General features: G+C 39.5%; 1 pseudogene; it reads right to left on the bottom strand.

Moving 5' to 3' along the window:
• Positions 1–19,393, bottom strand: LOC140817903 (uncharacterized; annotated as a pseudogene).
• Positions 19,394–21,346: the final 1,953 nt, after the last annotated feature.

Here is a 21,346-nt window from a genome sequence, read left to right as displayed (position 1 = left end):
TCAAGCAAACTGTGCGAATAACTGCATCATACCAGCTAGCATCTGGGCGTTCATGTCCGGTGGAGGTGGAGATGGTAAATCTCTCTCTTGCCTCTGATTCTCACCTTCTTCTTGGCGAGGCTCATCATCTCTCGTGCGCTCAAGAATGCGTCTAGGAGGCATACTGTTCCATATATACAACCCATACGTAACCAACATGCATAATTTCTATTATTTCTTTAAATTTAAATAAATACTGCATAATCATACTCTTGACTTAAAATATTTCATGAAAACATGCTGTTAAAATATTTCATGCTTTAAAAAAAATGCGTAAACGTAAAACTTACTGACCGAGGACGTGACGTCGTGAGCTTCTCGAGGTCAGTAGTAGTGCAACCCTTTACAAGAACATAGGCTCTTATACCAACTGTAGAGGCCCGTATTTCGTATACATAAATTTGCGGAATTATTTAAAATTTTTCTTTAAAAGTAAATAACTTGCCTCATTCATAAAATAAACTGAATAAAAGTTCTAATGTTTAATGTAACCGCGGAATAAAAGTTCAAATGTCAAAGTAGCAGTGGAAGTAAATATATGTTTCAAACAACTTCTTAACATAATTCATCGTGATAAAAATGAGTTTGAACATAAAAATAGTAAATGATAAAAGTGAGGTCCTCGGGTTCCTACTACTGCTGACCCAAGCTAGCTCACTGGTCCCTGCCCTCGGCCTCGACCTCATCATTACCTACAACAATCAAGTCTAGTGAGTTTAAAGACTCAGCATGTATATATCATGAATAACAAGTAAAATATATCATAAAGTTTCATGTCGTGTAAAGATATCTTATCGTAAAGCGTAACCTGAAAATCATGTCATGAATAATTATAAATACGTGCATAGCTGAAAATCGTACGTAAAATGTTTGCTCGTTAGAGCCCTGCCATAAAATAGCATATCGTAATTTTTCTGTTCAGATAATGTTCTACACAAGTGGCCCATAACGTAACATAACATGAATCGTCTGATCAGACTAAACCACAGTATACTGGGCGGTAGAGATCATCACTGCCCTTGGACTAGATATCCGTACCCATACATTAACATGAACCGGTCGTAAGTCACCGGGTGAAGAAATAATCCCATAAGCGTGAGGTGGCCACATGACATATCGCATATATCTCAAAAATAAACTTTATATTTTTATGCACGTAAAATCCTGTCTTATTTTACCAAATGGGTTGGATCGTTTCCAGGCTCGCTGCGACCTAATTCTAACATGAGAAACATGAAAATAAACTTGACTTGACCAACATATCATAACCGAACCAAAAACGAGACAATTACGCCCAACAAACTTAGTATCTAATCATGACTCCGTACCAACCCGAACCAACATCGAACCATCGTTTAGTCAAGATTAAAATACGCCTACAATACTGGAAAATAAATACCGAGGGCTGTAATACACGAAATTGTGGATGGAGGCCAAAATCATGAAACGCTCTTTCGAGACTCACTTTGGCATATTGCACCGTAAATTCTCGTACGACCTGTAAACTTAACCAAATCACAAATGAACAAAAACATGACCTTCTTAACTCAATGAGGTACTGTCCAGTCCAAGGCCATAGGCTAAAAGCCAACCAAGAACTCGAAACAAGCCTCTGAACCTAAGGCAAAGTTGCTGTAAAAAATACAACAGCAGCTGTTGTGCTTTCTTGCTTTGTTTACGAGGCTATTGGCCATTGGGGCTTGAACCATCGACAAAAGCCTCTTACCAACATCCTAAGGTATGGTTTGAACCATGTCTGAGGGTCCTAGGCCAACCAAAATCCAAGCCAACACCTACGACGATCCCAAGATTCACCCGAGAACACACATGGCATGCATGGGGGTGTTGCTTGTCTTCCTGTCATGGATCATTCCAGTGGCCATGTGATCGACCATGGCATGATCTAGACATCATGAGACATTGTGTGAACCATGACTAAGGGCTAAAAAGCCAACCAAGATCCACACAAACCTCAAAACAAAAAACTACTCACACAACTAGAAAAGAGTGAAAACCAAGGGGCTGTCTTGTTTTGTTTTAAAACCGATGGGACTATTAACCAAGCCATGAAAGGTCATCTTGGTCACGTCCTAGACATTCCAAGGAGGAGCTCTAACCGTGGCTACCACCCCTAGGGCAGTGAAGACCCGAACTCTCACCTTAAGCAATAAACCATGCAATTCGAGACTCATAAATCGCAGCATGGAGAGTTGATGTCAAAAATGATTTTGCTCGGGTGAAAGGGCTCAAACCAATGGACTAATAGCTTCCTAACACACCCTATAACATGACCATAAGCAACATTGAACGCCTGGAACCAAGCCAAACCCTGAAACCACAAAAGCCATACCAAACTGTGAAGGCATAGGGGAAACCGAAAAATTCTGCATACAAATTTTCGAAAAGATTATGTGATGATTTCGGTTTTTGCTATTAAAAATCATGTATATGTGATGTTTTAAAATACCTATATGGCTTGATTTAAGAGAAATGAAAGATATAGACATGCCTTGAATTTGTTTGAAAAGAAAACAAATTGATACGACGACACGGAGCGGCGGAAACGAAGTTCCTTTACTTTCTTGTTTTCTTCCTTGTTTTTCAAGTTTTTTTTAGAGGTTTTGCTACTGAATTTCGGTGGAAGTGGTGAGGGAGAGAAGGATAGGAAATGAAGGGAATGACTCCAAGATAAATGAAGATTTGAAATGGCCAACCCAACTTTCTATCCTAGTGTTTGATAGATAAGGAATGAAGAGTGATTTTATTTGATTTAATGGAGGTTGTGGCCGATTTTATCATTCAAAATAAGGTAAGAAAATTGCTTAATTAATAATTATTGAAGATTAAATGTGATGGAATTATCTCCCAAGAAAAGATAAGGAAATGAATTAAAGATGAAGAGTCGCCAAATATTTTAAATCCTATCAAGGAGGTGGCCGAAATCTACTATTAAACTGAGGTGGAATATTGCTTAATTCAATAATTATTTGTGATGAAAAAATGAAGAGATTATGTGAGGCCCGTGGCCGAAGAGGGCGGGGGGTAATCGCCGGTGCCATGAGGTGGCACGGACAATGAGCGGCTCCTGGCAGGCTTCTAGGTGGAGGGAACATGAATGAACCGCTCCCATACCGGAATGAGAGGGATTCCGAGATTGTTCAATGTAATGGACCGTATAGTTGAAGAGAGCTTAAAAGATTTGATATGTACTACTCATATCACGAAGGTGCATCTTCTTTTCGGTAGCTCATCACATAAGAACTCCAAAGTTAAGCGTGCTTGACTTGGGGCAATTTTGGGATGGGTGACCTCCTGGGAAGCTTCTCAGGGTGCGTGTGAGTGAGGACATAAGCACGCTAGAAAGACACGTCTTGGTACAGTGAGGACAGTCGTCAAATCTGGGGCGTTACAGTTGGTATCAGATCCGACCTCTCAGAGTACGGTGTGGTTCGGGGACGAACCAAGCGGAAGCTGGTGGGCATGTGATGCCCGGGGCCGAAGAGGGCGGGGGGTGATCGCCGGTGCCATGAGGTGGCACGGACAATGAGCGGCTCCTGGCAGGCTTCTAGGTGGAGGGAACATGAATGAACCGATCCTACAACGGAATGAGAGGGATTCCGAGATTGTTCAATGTAATGGACTGTACAGTTGAAGAGGGCTTAAAAGATTTGATATGTACTACTCATACCACGAAGGTGCATCTTTTTTTCGGTAGCTCATCACATAAGAACTCCAAAGTGAAGCGTGCTTGACTTAGGCCATTTTGGGATGGGTGACCTCCTGGGAAGTTTCTCAGGGTGCGTGTGAGTGAGGACATAAGCACGCTGGAAAGACACGTCTTGGTACAGTGAGGACAGTCGTCGAATCTGGGGCGTTACAGATTATCTACAAAGAATGGATAAGGAAAGGAATAAAAATGGAGAGTTGTCAAACTTTTTAAATCTTTTAATGTGATGGCCGAATTCTTGATAAAAAATGGAGGGAAATATTGCTTAAATATTGAATTTTATCTCCTTAAAGTTTTAAACACTAATTATATATTTTAGTGAGTTAATACATTAATTTGGGATAGTAATTATCTTGAATGCATAGCTAATTTTTAAAATAAATTTTCTAACATGTTAAGTTACAATTTTTTAAATAAAATAAGCCTAGATTAACTTATCTCAATTGGTCACATATTTTAATTTAGGCTTTTAATTAAATTATTGGACGTAAAGGAATTTATTTACTTCTTATCTCTAATTAATTAAATAAATCCTTAAACATTCTTTTATATTAAAATAACTTATCCTTTGGCTTAAATTAAATTTAGGAATATTTTCTTATCATTAAATTTTATCTCAATACTCCGATTCCGGTCCGGCCTCGCTTATTTATCCGAAAAGATAAAAGCTAAACTACTGCGATTTAAAATAAATGCTCATGACTTAATAAAATTTAAAATGCTTTAAATATAAAAGAAATCATTTTTAATTTAAGTACTAGAAATTATGCATGGCTTATACGTAGTCTGGTTTAAAGGGTTCTACACCTTCTCTAATGTATATCTCATACTCTGGCCAGAGATTCCATCACTATTATTTCATTATATCACACGGGATATTCACACCCGTAGGTAAGCGGTGAATCCCCGACTACAATGCACTAACTGTAGTATCCCGATGCCTAATTTGAGTTAATTATTGGATTAATTATATTTCGGTGGGATCGGAAGGACCGAACAGAGTTCGGATCGTCCGAAGCGGGTTCGGATCGTCCGAAGAGGGTTCGAATCGTCCGAAGACAGGTGGCTGGACACGTGGAAGACATGCAGAGTTCGGATCGTCCGATCAGGGTTCGGATCGTCCGAAGACAGGTGGCTGGACACGTGGAAGACATGCAGAGTTCGGATCGTCCGATCAGGGTTCGGATCGTCCGAAGACAGGTGTCTGGACACGTGGAAGACATGCAAAGTTCGGATCGTCCGATCAGAGTTCGGATCGTCCGAAGTGTGCCGGATCGGATCTTCCGATCGTTGTCTATAAATAGAGGCGCGAGGCTTCATTTGTTACTCGCCAATTCCGAGTGTTCCAGAGCGTTTTAGTCGTTTCTGATGGGTTTCTAGTCTTTTCCCGAGGATTAGGCACTAGCGGGGAGCTACTAGTCTTGTAGCGGAGCTGTGCTTTAGTTGGGAGCTAGCGGCATCAGTGGGCTGACTACGGACGCAGGCTTGATTCTAGGGCTGATTGCTAGGATCTACTGATTTGAGGTACGAAAGTACTATCCGAGATAGCAGGATTGAGTATGCTTTACTATGTGTTGCATGTTTATATGTTGCATTATTATCTGTCATATGATGCATGGTTTATTATGCAGCATTTGCATAATCATGTTGAGCCTGATATCTTTGAGATAGCCTGTTGAGAGGGTGCTCAGCCCTCGTTTGTTGTGGATGGTTGGACCCCGTTGGCCGACGGTGGTCAGGTCACCGGTATATCCACAGGTTTATTTTGGTATGGGAGCCACCTCCTGGTGCGACGGCGCAGAGTGATACATACCTTGACGTCATTTACCTGAGCAGTATTTCGATATACCCAGATCCTGGTATCCAGTACATTTTGCATACATGCATGTCATAGTCTTGTATACTCATGCTTTCGGTGCTGAGCGTTTTATGCTCACGTCCTCGGTTTATCTCTGTTTTGGACACCCTATTCGATGGGGCAGGTCTCAGGTTGGACGGCCCAGGAGGGAGTGGTCAGGGAGCTGGCAGAGGTTGACCTGTAGTTGTTGGTATTTGTTCTTGGTATTTAGTTCGATCTGGTTGTTTAAGTATTTTGTACTTACAGATTCGATTGGGTTGTATTACTGTTTTTCCGTTGTTTACCTGATTCAGTTTTAAATGTTAATTTTGCATGCTTAAGTTCTGATTAGTAGGTGATTCTGGAACGGGTCACTACACTAACTCCTATATGTGTCGCAACTGTACCCAACCTCGCCACCTGATGACTCTCCTAGAGCCGGTAAACGAGTCAAAGCACAACCCTAGCATATAGAGCCTCAGTGTTGTCTCGGGTTGTAAGGAGTAATGGTGTACAATCATAACCACGAACTTATCCTCTCGATGAATGATAACCACTTGGAAAGTCCGAGGGAGGGTTGTTCGGTATAATCATCATATGACTACCCATCTGCATGTTTGTACATCTCCATGCACTTACCAAGAAACCCAGTACACAACATCACAGATGCTAGTCTCGAGCTCAAGCGACCTTTATCCATGTTTTAGGCTGCTATATCGACTAGGAACAAATTTAGAATATTCAGTTTTTACAAATGAGTTTCAACATTGAATTACGATTCATTTGTATTAAAGCATAATCAATGACTTTATCTATGCTGATTGCATTGGTATACAGATAAAGTATAACGAAACCATTAAAAAGTTAAATTATATTAAAATAAAGATTGTTTATTTCACTTGAGACAATAAATTCCCTAGCCAACCATTGGCTGCAGGACATCTATTCTAACAATCTCCCACTTGCCTTAGAACCAACTACCCTTAACTTTAATCTCATTGCTTCGCGATGCTTCTGAAACAATGGTCTTGGCAAGGGCTATGTAAGTGGATCAGTAACATTATCTGCAGAGGGGACTCTTTCGACCGATATGTCTACTCTTCCCACAATCTCCCGTATGATGTGGAACTTCCTCAGTACATGTTTGGATCGCTGATGAGACCTTGGTTCCTTTGCTTGCGCAATGGCACTAGTGTTGTCGCAGTACGACGAGACTGGATCAACTCCATTAGGAATAATGCCCAACACTTAGACAAAATTCCTCATCCAAACTGCCTCTTGGCTGCATCAAATCCAACAAAGTATTCAGCTTCAGTGGTGGAATCCGCAACGGTGTCTTGCTTGGAACCTTTATAAGAGACAGCCACACCATATAGCCTGAATACAAAACCAGAAGTCGATTTCGAATCATCTACGTCACGTTGGAAGCTAGAATCAGTGTAGCCTTCCAATTTCAATTCTCCACTCAATAGACCATGAACAAGTTCTTAGTCCTTCTCAAGTACTTAAGAATATCTTTCACGGCCTTCCAATGCATTGGACCAGGGTTCGCCTGATATCTGCTTGTAACACTCAGAGCGTAAGCAAGATCAGGATGTGTCGATATCATACCATGCATGATACTACCAATAGCTGACACATATGGAATACGTGTCATCATCTCTATATCTTTATTAGTTTTGAGGCACATGGCTTTAGATAGAGTAACACTGTCACGAACCGTACTTTATAACTACTTTAAATTTTTGGAGAAATAAAAATTTTCTTAAATAAATAGAAATTATCAAACTTCGTTAATAAATATTTGCTCGTCTAAAATATTTAGAATAAAACAACTACCAACAATTTGCGAAAAGTAAACGTTTAAAACATTGAAAATACCACTCCTGAAAATCAGAATAATTGAACATGCATAAAATCATAAAACATGGACGGTCCTCGGGTTTAGCCACTTGCACAGCCCAAGTCAGCTCATTGATCTCCACCCCTCATCTCCTCAACATCATTCTCACCTGCATCGATCAAGTCTAGTGAGTCTACAGACTCAACATGTATAAACTGAAAATAGCAAGTAATACGTAATAAAACCACATGCATCTTTAAAATAGAGCGTGCATACTTGAAACTTGAACTTACATACATAACATTGACGTGCCATCATATCATAAAACTTTTCATAAACATACTTGCATCATACATACTTGAACATGCATACATCATTTTGCGTAGAGATATGTTTCAAAGCAAGTGACCCATACATAAATGTGCCTGATCAGACTTAACCACAGTACTGGGATGGCAGGGAAAGTCCACTACCATATACATGAGATCCTCGTTCATGCTTTAACAGGTGGATTGGTCTCTGGTCATGCTTTACCACTTTCCAATCCTGATCTAAACGCTGTCATACTTTACCTGGGTGGAGAGGTCCTCGACCACGTTCGCCGACTTCCAAACCCGTTCATAATTTGGTCACAAGACATTTAACATACCTCAAAAACTTAAAAGTATTTTCTTTTGCACGTCGAACATACTTACTTGGCGTTGAGGGATTCGTTGGATCTCACTTGGAGCCACTGCTGCACATACTAACATGAGTTCAAACACTTATCTTTCATAGCTTAGAAGTATGTATTCATGCTCACCACCGAATTAAATAAATAGCTTATGATATTCTAAATCACTCGGGACTTGACCTCGTTTAATTATCGTACTAAACAATGACATAGAACCCAAAAATAAATCATCTATTTTATATTCATAACCACAAAACAAATCCTATATTTTATATTCATGTTTTAATTTTCTTTTATAAAAGGGGGTACACGCACCCCGTGTAGGGGTCCGGGTAGGGACAAAAATTTCGTATTTTTGAAGGAAAAAAGACACGGATAAAGTCTGGGTAGCCTCTGGACATGGAAACTCACGAAAATTCACTAACTTAATGAATCATTCTTCCAATCCAAGACTAAGGACCATGAACCAACTCCTCGAGACTCATCCTAGGATGTTATTATGTTGATTCAAACCCGTATAAACACCCCAACGTCCCCAAACATCGATAAGAAACTTCAATGCAACAATAACCCGTAATTCGACATCATTTCGCTTCCTACGACTTCTATTACGTCCCAAGCCAATCCCGACCCAAACCAACAACCAAATAACACCTAAATACATTCTATAACATATCTAAATGTAGTAGCACAAGCCCAGTGATTCCCAACAAAGCCTGAAACAAATAACTTCAAGAACATGTCAATAACACATTTTCATAAAAGTCGCACTTTGAGCAGTCCCACAAAAACAGTCATAACTAACTCATTTTTTATCCAAATACTTCGAATTTACTGTCAAATCGAATGTATCAAAAATTTCTACGTTTTATATGTTGGAAATATTTTCAGTAAACGAACTGAAATTACACAGGAACCGAAATGACAGCAAAAACGTCTTTTGAGATCTAAACTGTTTCAGAAATCGATTCAATGCATAATCGCTCAAACTTGGCTCATAATAATCAAACTTTCACACATAACATACATGAAAATATCTATCTATGACGAGATCGATGCATAAAACGAAAGAATATACATGTCTTCGATCTTTAAAACTCACGATACAGTGAATATCGAAGCGACACGGTGCGGGAAATGATCCGGGACGACTTGAGACACGATTTTTGCTGCTAAATCAACGAAGGATTGCTGAAGGAAATTTGGAGAGGGAGGTGGTGATATGGAGGCATCTGAAAGAGAGTTTCAAGAAAACTTCTCTTCTCATATTACCATAATAAAATAAAGGTATGTATGTGGTGTGTGTGCTGTACGTGTGTGGGTATAAAGAAGAGTGTGTGTGTGTGAGTGTGTGTTAGTTAGGGGGTTAGTGGGAATGACATTAAAGGGTTTTATTTAATATATTAAAAATACTAATAATCAATTAGCATACCAAATAAAATAATAATTCCCCACTAAAAATAATAACATCCCTAAATTTGAATAAAAAAATACACATGTTTTAAACCCCAAAAGTTTGAAATCTTAAAATCACTTAATAAATTAAATTAGGCTTCTAAAAAATGTTAAAAACTTAACAAATCATTTAAAATGCCCCAATACTAACTTAAAATAAAATACAACATTCTAAAATCACCAAAATCGTCATCGGTCTCTTTCCGTCGATCCCGCATCAAATATTCGCCTGAAACATAAACTCGAGAAAACATTTTAACGTGCATCAAATAAACATAAATAATTAAAATAATGAAATTTCATAAATCATGCATCTCTAAAATCATTTTAAACTTAAACAATTAATTTAACAAATTAAATAAATGCATGGGTTTTACGTATACTGATTTTGGGCTCTTCAGTTTCTTCCCCACTTAAATAAATTTCGTCCTCGAAATTAAATCTTACCAAACAGTTCCGGATAGCGACTTTTTATATCTGATTTGGTCTCCCAAGTGGCCTCCACCACTTATTGATTCAGCCACCGGACTTTGACCAATTTGGTCACTTTGTTCCGAAGTCTCCGCTCCTGTCTGTCTAGAATTTGGATAGGTCTTTCCTCATACGACATATCTGGAGCCAACTGAAACAGCTTAAAACTCAAAACATGCAAATAATTTGCAATATACTTCCTCAACATCGAAACGTGGAACACATTATGCACTCCCGCCAAATTCGGCGGTAGGGCTACACGATAAGCCAGTGTCCCAACTCTGTCAAGAATTTCAAACGGTCCAATAAATCTCGGACTCAGCTTGCCTCTCTTCCCAAACCTCATAACACCTTTCATAGGTGCTATCTTTACGAATACGTGGTCTCCTACGGCAAACTCATGATCTCTCCTCCTCTTGTCAGCATAAATATTTTCACGAATCTGTACGGTCTTCATCCTGTCTCGGATCTTGACCACCATATATGCCATCTGCTGAACAATCTCTGGACCAAGTTTTGATCTCTCACCGACTTCATCCCAATGAATCGGCGATCTGCACTTCCTCCCATACAATGCCTCGTAGGGAGCCATACCTATAGAGGATTGGAAACTGTTGTTGTAGGTAAACTCCACTAGAGGTAGCTTCGATTCCCATGGAAATATATCACACAGGCTCGCAACAGATCTTCCAATATCTGAATCACTCGCTCAGACTGACCATCTGTCTGAGGGTGGAATGCAGTACTGAATAACAACTTCGTCCCCATGGCTGCGTGTAAACTATTCAAAAAGCATGATGTGAATCTCGGGTCCCTGTCGGACACAATAGAAACTGGAATCCCGTGCATACGAACTATCTCCAGGATATAGAGCTCTGCATACTGAGTCATGGAGAAAGTCGTCTTCACCGATAAGAAATGTGCCGACTTAGTTAGTCGATACACTATAACCCAAATGGCATTGGATCTTTTGACTGACCTCGGCAAACCAACCACGAAATACATGGTGATATTCTCCCATTTCCACTCGGGAATAGGAAGTGGCTTAAGCATCCCTGCTGGACTCTGATGCTCTGCCTTCACCTGTTGACAAGTGAGACATTTAGACACAAATTGACGGATGTCTCGCTTCATACCTGGCAACCAATAAAGCATCTGTAAATCCTTGTACATCTCGGTACCTCCTAGATGGATGGAATACGGAGATGTATGTACCTCTGACAAAATGTCTTCTCTGATCGAATCAACACTAGGCACCCACATTCTCCCTCTGTGCCTCACAATATCATTAGACACTGTATAAAGTACACTGCCATTGGTCTCATCCTTCAGTCTCCATTTCTGTAATTGCTCATATGAAGGTTGTCCTTTACAGATTCGGTCTAGCAAAGAAGATTGGACTGTCAGATTAGACAGCTTGGGAGCTCTATCTTTAGGATAAACTTCTAAGCCAAACCTCTCAATCTCTGACTGAAGAGGTCTCTGCACTGACAGTTGTGCTAAGCTTTCTACCTTTATGCTCAAAGCATCTGCCACGACATTAGCTTTCCCTGGATGGTAGCTAATTTCACAATCGTAGTATTTTACCAACTCCAACCACCGTCTTTGTCTCATGTTAAGCTCTTTCTGCGTGAAGAAATACTTGAGACACTTGTGATCAGTGAATATTTGGCATTTCTTGCCGTACAAATAATGTTTCCAAATATTCAACGCAAAGACCACCACAGGTTAAGGCTGCAATTCCTCAGGAGTGCAGTCAGTCGGAGCCTCAACAGGGGGCGACTCAGTAAGTGTATACGCTATCCTTCTCGAATTCAAGACGATTTTCAGGTTTCTTAGCCAAGTGAGGTAATTAGGTCCGTTTAATATGTGTTTTTCGAGTATTGCAGATAATGGATTGTGAATCGAAGACATTGTCAATAAGTATTGAAGAGTAAAACAGATAAAAAATAATTATTAAGATATAAAGTATGGACTTTTACTTTATAAATGTTTACTCTCATTGTTTTGACATCTTTCACTACCCTTTAGTGAAAACGAGAAACTCCTTTCCTCAGTAGGTACGCAAGGTCTGATTAGCGAATTATGATCTCGAATAATATCAGCCAATCACAATTCCTAAAAGGTAGTTTTGATATGAATCCTCGTACGAACGAAAAGCAAACACGATTAATTGGAATCGCGCCCTCGATTCGAGGATGAACAAGGATCGATGTTGTCCCGATCTTTTGAAAATGTATGAATTTGTGTGATATTCACCTATAAAACTAATAAAGTTTAGCAACAAATAATCACGATTTAAACAATTGATAAACAGACAAACCTTCAAAGAACTAGTCCTTGACAATCCGTATGAGATCAACAGAAAAACGACACAAAGTTAAAACTTTGATAAGTTTGATTTTGAAGAACAAAGCAAGAGCCTTGAAAGTTGAGAGAAAAATCTCAAAAGTTTGATATTCAATCAATAATAATCTGAATTATTCTCAAAATTTCATGCATATGTTGTTTACATACTCAAAGATATGAAATATAATTACCAAAATAATCAAAACTCTAAACTAGGAAACTGAACATTTTCTCGCAACTGGCTCGCGCTCGGGCGGTAGGATATTGCCGCTCGAGCGCCGAAGGTTCTGTACTATTTGCGCTCAGGCGGTGGAATGTGACCGCTCGGGCGCGATGCGTTCTGGAATTTTTCTCCTTGGAGAGTAAGTGTGGCGCTCGGGCGGTAATATTTAGCCGCTCGGGCGCTGATGCTTCTTGACTCCTCTTCATTTATCACTTGAATAATGTTCCTTTGGCTCCCAAAACTTACTCCCCTGCATCACGAACCCTTCAGCACTTTGAATCTCGCTTGTAAGTCCTTCTTCCTTGATCATAAGCCCCTGCAATGCTTCCTTGAATCTCTTCAGTCGTCCCCTCGTGATTGGTCCCTCCGGCAACTCTAAAGGGTCCCGCGCTTTCCTTGGGCTTGACCATCCGTGTTCGCATCATCCTCTCCTTCTTGAAAAGGATTTGTCCTCAAATCTTGTTCATCACATACATCAAACAACGACAAATCACTAACATTAAAAGTGGAACTCACGTTATACTCACCTTATAGATCGAGTTTGCAGGCGTTGTCATTGATCCTCTCAAGGACTTGAAATGGTCCATCACCTCTAGGTAATAGCTTTGAACGCCTCTTCTCGGGGAACCTTTCCTTTCTCAAGTGTAGCCACACCCAATCTTCCTTCTCAAACACCACCTTCTTTTTCCCTTTGTTGGCTTGCTTGGCATATTGCTCATTCTTCTTCTCAATGTTGGCCTTGGCCTTTTCATGCAACCCCCTAACAAATTCAGCCTTCTTTTTGCTGTCCATGTTTAACCTTACACTCACAGGTAAAGACATCAAATCCAACGGAGTCAAAGGATTAAAACCATATACAAGTTCAAATGGCGAGTAATTTGTAGTAGAATGCATGCAACGATTATAAGCAAACTCAAAAAATGGCAAACAATCTTCCCAATTCTTTAAGTTTTTTTAAGAATAGCACGTAAAAGTGTTCCTAAAGTTCTATAAACAACTTCAGTTTGTCCATCCGATTGAGGATGACATGTAGTAGAAAACAACAATTTTTTGCCAAGTTTAGCCCATAACATTTTCGAAAAGTAACTCAAGAATTTACCATCGCAATCAGAAAAAATAGTCCTAGTCATGCCATGCAACCTAACGACTTCTCTAAAGAACAAATCCGCTATGTTAGTTGCATCATCAGTTTTGTGACAAGCAATAAAATGCGGAATCTTTGAAAATCTATCAACAAAAACAAATATTGAATCCCTCTCCTTCTTTGTCCTAGGCAACCCCAAAACAAAATCCATAGAAATATCAACCCAAGGTTCACTAGGGACAGGAAGTGGTGTATACAATCCATGTGTTGTGTTCTAGACTTATCCTGATGCCTTAAAGTTTTAGCCACACCAAAATGTCCCATCAAACCGCCCCCATGTGCCTCTCTAACAAGTTATTCACGAATGGATGATTTAGGGATGCACAACCTATCTTCTCTAAACAAGTTATTCATGTGGACCATGCATACACGTTTCAAACACACCTTTAAAATCCTCATCTAGTACATATAATTCTTTCACATGCTCAAACCCCAAAATCTTAGATTCTAAGGTAGAGATTAGTAGGTACCTCCGTGAAAGTGCGTCGGCCACTACATTCTCCTTACCTTGTGTGTATTTGTTTATGTAGGGGAATGTCTCTATGAATGCCACCCACTTGGCATGCCTCTTGTTCAGCTTTTGTTGCCCCTTAAGGTGTTTTAGATACTCATGATCCATATGAATCAGGAACTCCTTAGGCCTCAAGTAGTGCTGCCACGTCTCTAGAGTTCTAACGAGCGCGTAGAACTCATTGTCATACGTGGGATAGTTCAGAGCAGCTCCATTGAGTTTCTCACTAAAATATGATACCGTTCGACCTCCTTGCATCAAGACTCCACGAATACCTACACCTGAAGCATCACATTCAATTTCAAAGGTATTAGAAAAATCAGGTAAAGCAAGTGACGGAGCATTAATTAATTTTTGCTTAATAAGATTAAAAGACTTCTCTTGCTCCTCGCCCCAATGGAATGGAATGTTTTTCTTGATTCCCACCGTCATAGGTGCTGCCAACGTGCTAAAATCTTTTACAAACCTCCTATAGAAGCTTGAAAGTCCATGAAAACTTCGGACTTGACCAACAGTAGTAGGCAATGGCCAATCTCGAATAGGAATTACCTTGTCTTCATTCACTTGTATCCCCTGTGAACTTACCACATAACCATGAAAGACAATTTTGCTTGTACAAAAATCACATTTCTTTAAGTTAGCATATAAATTTTCATCCTTTAGTGTGATTAGCACAAGTTTCAAGTGACCAACATGCTTATCTAAGTCTTTGCTATACACTAGGATATCATCAAAGTAAACCACCACAAATTTCCCTATGTATGCACGCAAAACATGGTTAATTAATCTCATAAAGGTGATAGGAGAGTTAGTTAAGCCAAAAGGCATCACCATCCACTCATATAACTTGTATTTTGTCTTAAAAGAAGTCTTCCACTCATCACCTTCTCTCATTCTAATTGGTGGTAACCACTCTTCAAGTCAATTTTACTAAAAGTACATGCACCATGCAACTCATCTAACATATCATCTAGTCTAGGTATGGGATGCCTATACTTAATGGTTATGTTATTGATTGCCCTACAATCTACACACATACACCAGGAGCCATCTTTCTTAGGAACTAGTAAAACAGGTACAACACAAGGTGACATGGACTCACGCACAAAACCTCTATCTAACAACTCACTTACCTACCGTTGAAGCTCCTTAGTCTCCTCCGGATTTCTCCTATAGGCTAGACGATTTGGCAATGCACTCCCAGGCACGAAATCGATTTGGTGCTTGATTCCCCTCAGTGGTGGTAAGCCTTGAGGTAACTCCTCCGGAAACACATCTTCAAATTCCTGCAAAAGTGAAACAAAATTGCTCGGAAGGGACTCGGCTATATCACTTGTGTTAAGGAGAATCTCCTTGTAAAGAATCAACACAAGTGGTTCATGTGTGTGCATTAAATGTTTCAACTCAACTTTTTGGGCAATATATGTTTCCTCTCTGGCTTCTTTCCTCTCAATTTCTTTCCTCTCTTTTTTGTTTTGTATGGCTATCTCACTCTTTTGATCACTCTTTCTTTCAGCCATCTCTTTTTTAATTTCAAAGGCCACCTAACTTTTATGTTCACTTTTTTTTCGGTCTCATCTCTTTTCTTTTTTTCCAATTGGTCCTCCAACACTTGCTTTGGGGACAATGGAAGTAAAAAAATGGTTTCTTTCTTGAGTACAAAAGAATATCTATTTCTAAACCCATTATGTGTCACTTGCCTATCATATTGCCATGGTCCCCCTAACAAAATATGACAAGCATGCATTGACACCACATCAGACCAACACCTCATCAACATACTTCCCAATCGAAAAAGACACCAACACTTGTTTGTTCACCTTCACCTCCGCAAAATCATTCAACCATTGAAGCCTATATGGTTGAGTATGCTTTAATGTAGGTAAACCCAATTTTTCGACCATCTCACTACTAGCCACATTGGTACAACTTCTCCCATGTATGATAAGATTGAAACCTTGCTATTCCAAAAAAATCTAGTATGAAACAAGTTTTTACTTTGGTTGGTCTCCTCCTCGTTGACTTGGGAACTCATGATACTTGTGGGGACCCGGACGCTAATCATCTTCTTAATCGTCATTGGGACTAATTTAATCAATTAGGATAAACAGGGTCTAATTTTTTTTTTAAAAAACGCATTATCAAAAGCAGAACGTAATGGCATACATCTTACATACACGTCAGTATTAAAAGTACAAATCTTGCACTATAAACAATCAGTCTCAATTAAGGTTTAATAACTATATAACAAGTGTTTAAACCCTAACTTTAGTCCAAGTCCGTAGTCTCCACTCTAACTCGATCTTTCTTCACCTCTGTGACCCTGAACCTGTCCCACCTGTTGTCATGCACACATACAGACAAGACAACAGCCGGATAACTCCAGTGAGATATAAATATCCCAGTATAAACAATATATCAATGCAATCATATAAAACATATATAAAAGCATAAACAATCATTAAAACATGTATCCCAATCTGACTACATGAATCAATACGAATCTGTATTTATGTCAATGACTTGTTATTTTATCTCAACTTATTTCTAACCTAGGGATCCCAATCTAATTTAGACTTCGGCATGCTGTATCGAATGTCTACAATAGAAGTCGATCTACATCTAAGCTCATCGATACACCGTAAGTCTAGAGTCTTAGCGGTTCTGTCAGAAACTCGGCGGTTCTGCCCTAGCTAGGCTGATCTGCCCTAGACTTAAACTCTTGCTCTGTTATAATTCAATAGACTAGACATATCAATCTGATAATTTGAAAATATCAATGCAATGAAATAAAGTATGTGATTTAGGGAAACTCAAGTCAAACTTAACTCGAGTCGTGCAATCCCGAATCAACATTTATTTTTACCTTTCTTGCTGTCGCTCTGATAAAATCGAAGTCTTGATTCAAAGTCTGTAACTGTTCAATCTGGCAATGACAATATCAATAAACTGTATCAATATTCTAATCAAATCACAATATCTCTGTTTTATCAAATTCTGACAGTACCATAGTTCAATCTTGCGATACCGGTGATACCAAACCAGTATCCACTAATTCCAATAATTTACAATCAACCACCATACAAATCTGATATCAATTCTAGTCAATCTCATTCTGAAAATCATAACAATTCCATAATCAATCTGTTTCTTAATCTGACTTCGATTCTATGATGTCTACTATGTCAAGAACACTATATATGAATCGTATCTGATTCTGGACATAGCATAATTTCAAATCTTAACAAAACGTAACAAAACATACGTCTTGTTGTAGTTGTCGTTGCTAGGAACACGATGCCGTACTCGGATTTAAGTTTGGACAAGCGGATCGTTCGTAAATCGAATTTTGAAATCCAAAGACAATTTCTTCCTCGGAGCTTCGATTTTCCCTTCTGAATTATTTAAGGATTAATGTATATATATTTATATATACACGTTGCATGTCAAGCTAGGTGGCGCATCTCTTTGAGCAGCACGTCTCGCGCATATGCGCGACCTATCGCGGGGCATATGCGCGAGACCATATGTCTCGGCGCGTGTCTACACGGTGGATCACGCATATGCGCGCACCTCTTCCGCGCATATGCGCGAGGAATTCTTCACAACTCTCGGGTACCCTCGCGCATGTGCGCGAATCCAAGTCGCGCATATGCGCCAACCTCTCTGGACCTCTCGCGCATGTGCGCGCATACACTCGCGCATGTGCGCCTAGTGTTCTATTCCGCACCATGGGCTTCTGCCCTACTCGCGCATATGCAAGCCTACTCTTCGCGCATATGCGCGAGACCTTCGGCTCTCGCACCAACAACTTCACATACAAACTTTTAATTCGTGTCTCGATTAGCCCTTTCATAATCGTCTCGATTAAAAATTAATAATCGTAATTTAACACGATATAAAATCTTGGGCATTACAATACTCCTAGTCACTAGTGCTTCACCTACAACCGCCCCATAACCGTCATCAGGATCCTCTAACGCAGGCATCTCATCATCCTCGTCATCCTCCTCACTTTGAGACTCATACTCACCATAGTCATTTAAAATCATTACCCTTTTATTAGGACATTCACTAGCAATATGACCCATCCTTTGACACCTAAAGCATTTAGTATCTCTTGATTGAGTAAGAGGAGTTTCAGATTTACCTTGCACTCCTTGTTTAGGAGCCTCTTGTTTGGTCTCAACTTTGGGCTTGGTAACCACCTTATTCTTCTCACTTTTCACCACATTTGACCGCCACAAAGATGATGAACCCCAAGTTTGATTGGTGCAGCCAACTCCATGCCTCTTGAGTTGTTGCTCCACTTTTATGGCCATTTGCACCATATCGTCTAGATCCAAGTAGTGCCTAAGCTCCACTTGATCTTGTATCTCCCTGTTCAAGACACAAAGAAAATGCGCCATTTTCGCCTCACTATCCTCCTCAATATTTGCCCTAATCATGAATACTTCCATCTCCTAATAGCAGTCCTCAACACTCTTTACCCCTTGCCTCAAAGTTTGTAGCCTCTTAAACATCTCACTATAGTAGTGATTGGGTACAAACCTCTTCCTCATGACCCTCTTCATCTCATCCCAAGTTTCAATGGTCTCTCATTATATCTCCTCCCAGTGGTCACTAGTTGATCCCACCAAATGCGAGCATAATCTAGAAACTCAACCACCTCCAACCTAACGTTCGTTTGTTCGGAGTAGTGGTGACATTCGAACACATATACCCTCTTTTCCCATTCTAAATATGCCTCCGGGTCAGATTTCCCATGGAACGATGAAATTTTCATCTTAATACTACCCATGTTACCATCTTCCCTATTCCTATCATATCAACTTCGTACGGCTTCTTTTCTTCCCCTATCAAATCCTCTACCTCTTCCATTCCTACCCCAGTTTTCATTTTGTCTCTCATTGTCTCCTCCCAAATCATATTCCTCATCTTCTCCTCACCCAAATCTTTAGGCTTAGATTTACTACCACTAGTACTAACTTCAAGTTTATCCAACCTCTTATGTAATGGCTCTAATTCGTTTCTCATCATTCTATTAAAATGCCCAAACAACGCCTCCATTTGAACCTTAGATAATCCTTGGTTCGAACTATCTCCTACAACCCTCTCCATTTACTTTTAGAATTGTACCTGCAAGAAAATGTTAGTAGAAATAATAGATATTCCTCACCCAAATGCTCACGGCCACTCCAAATAAAGTTCGCTCGTCTCTCCTCTCTTATTTTTTTTTTGCTCACAACAAATACTCACTAGTCACTCCAAAGAAAATTCCTCGCAGTCAAGTAATTTCACTCAAATTTGATAGTATTCTCGAAAGTGTTCTCAAGCTTTGTATTTGGTTATCAAACAATCAAGTTCAACTTGTGAACCATTGTGATCGACTCACTTGGACTGCGTAGACAAGCAATTTGAAGATCAATATTTTTTTTTTTACTGTGTGAGACAATTGTATATGACTCACAAAAAGGAATAAAACAAAATACCAAAAAGAAATATTGGTGAATTTTCGGATTTTTGGTACTCATTTTTTTTACTGAGTACTTCCTCAAAAATCCCAACAAAAAAATCACTAAAAATTTCAGAAACTGACGAAGAACGATATACTAGAAAGACAGATCTGAAAAAGAAACGAAGGATAACAGATCTGATAATAGAACGAGATAATAAAGCGATAAACTTACTTGAATTCAATGAAACTAAGCTCTGATACCAAATGTTTTGATTCCTCGTACGCACGAAAAGAAAACATGATTAATTGGAATCGCGCCCTCGATTCAATGATGAACAAGGATCGATGTTTTCCCGATCTTTTGAAACAAGTATGAATTTGTGTGATATTCACCTCTAACACTATTAAAGTTTAGCAACAAATAATCACGAAACAATTGATAAACAAACAAACCTTCAAAGAACTAGTCCTTGACAATCGTATGAGATCAACCGACAAACGCAACAAAGTTAAAACTTTGATAAGTTTGATTTCGAAGAACAAAGCAAGAGCCTTTAAAGTTGAGAGAAAATTCTTAAAAGTTTGATATTCAATCAATAATAATCTGAATTATTCTCAAAATTTCGTGCATATGTTGTTTACATACTCAAAGATATGAAATATAATTATAAAAATAATCAAAACTCTAAACTAGGAAACTGAAGATTTTATCGCAACTAGCTCACGCTCGGGTAAGGCTCGAGATACACTAATCGTCATTAATAGGATATTTAAGGATATGAGAAAGCATATCATAAGATGAAAGTACAAAATATTTCATGTGTGCTAGACCGCACCCGCGCTTAGAACAAGAGTGCACCCGCGGTCATAAATTGTGGAATTTTGGAATGTGCTGCCGAAGCAACACCGCACCCGCGGTATAGGAAGCACCGCACCCGCGGTGCATGGACAGTAAGTTGAACAATTTTTCCGTGGAGACACCGCACCCGCGGTGCTGCAGGGACCGCACCCGCGGTGCTGAGACCGCACCCGCGGTCATGCAAGAGCCGCACCCGCGGTCGATGACTTGGGAAAAATGTTAGGCATGCCGTGGGCACAGCGCACCCGCGCTCCTTGACCCACCGCACCCGCGGTCATGCGTGCCATTTGAAGAATGAGCCGTGTGTTAGATAGCATGCAAGATATATATAGATGTGTCTTCTTCCTCTCCTCACTTAGCTGATAACCGAGAAAAGCTCCAAGAAAAGGGCAAGCTTCTTCCATTCTTGAATTGACCCTTGATTTAGCCATCCGATTTGTATTCCGAGTTGAAATTCTTGTTCGTCTCTTCAAGGGCTACGAGGTGATGTATGTTTTATTCAGTTATAACATGTTTCAAGAATTTCATGTAAGATAAATGCTATTATGAGTGTATTTAGTTGTTCTAGTGAGGATTATGAGTTTATAATCGAAACTGGAACGAAGAACTGATATCGTATGCATTTCTTATGAATTTCAGCATGTTTAGAAGTAAGACATACCGATTTTGAGTATGGTTTTGTGCATATGATTGGATTATGAGTTGAGGATGATATAGTGTTGATATCTGTTGAGATTTGGATTGACCGGTATCAAGA

This window comes from Primulina eburnea, chromosome 17 (assembly GCF_022965805.1).
Source record: "Primulina eburnea isolate SZY01 chromosome 17, ASM2296580v1, whole genome shotgun sequence".
Taxonomy (NCBI): Eukaryota; Viridiplantae; Streptophyta; class Magnoliopsida; order Lamiales; family Gesneriaceae; genus Primulina; species Primulina eburnea.
The sequence above is the reverse complement of the archived record's forward strand: the minus strand, read 5'-3'. Positions and strand labels throughout refer to the sequence as shown.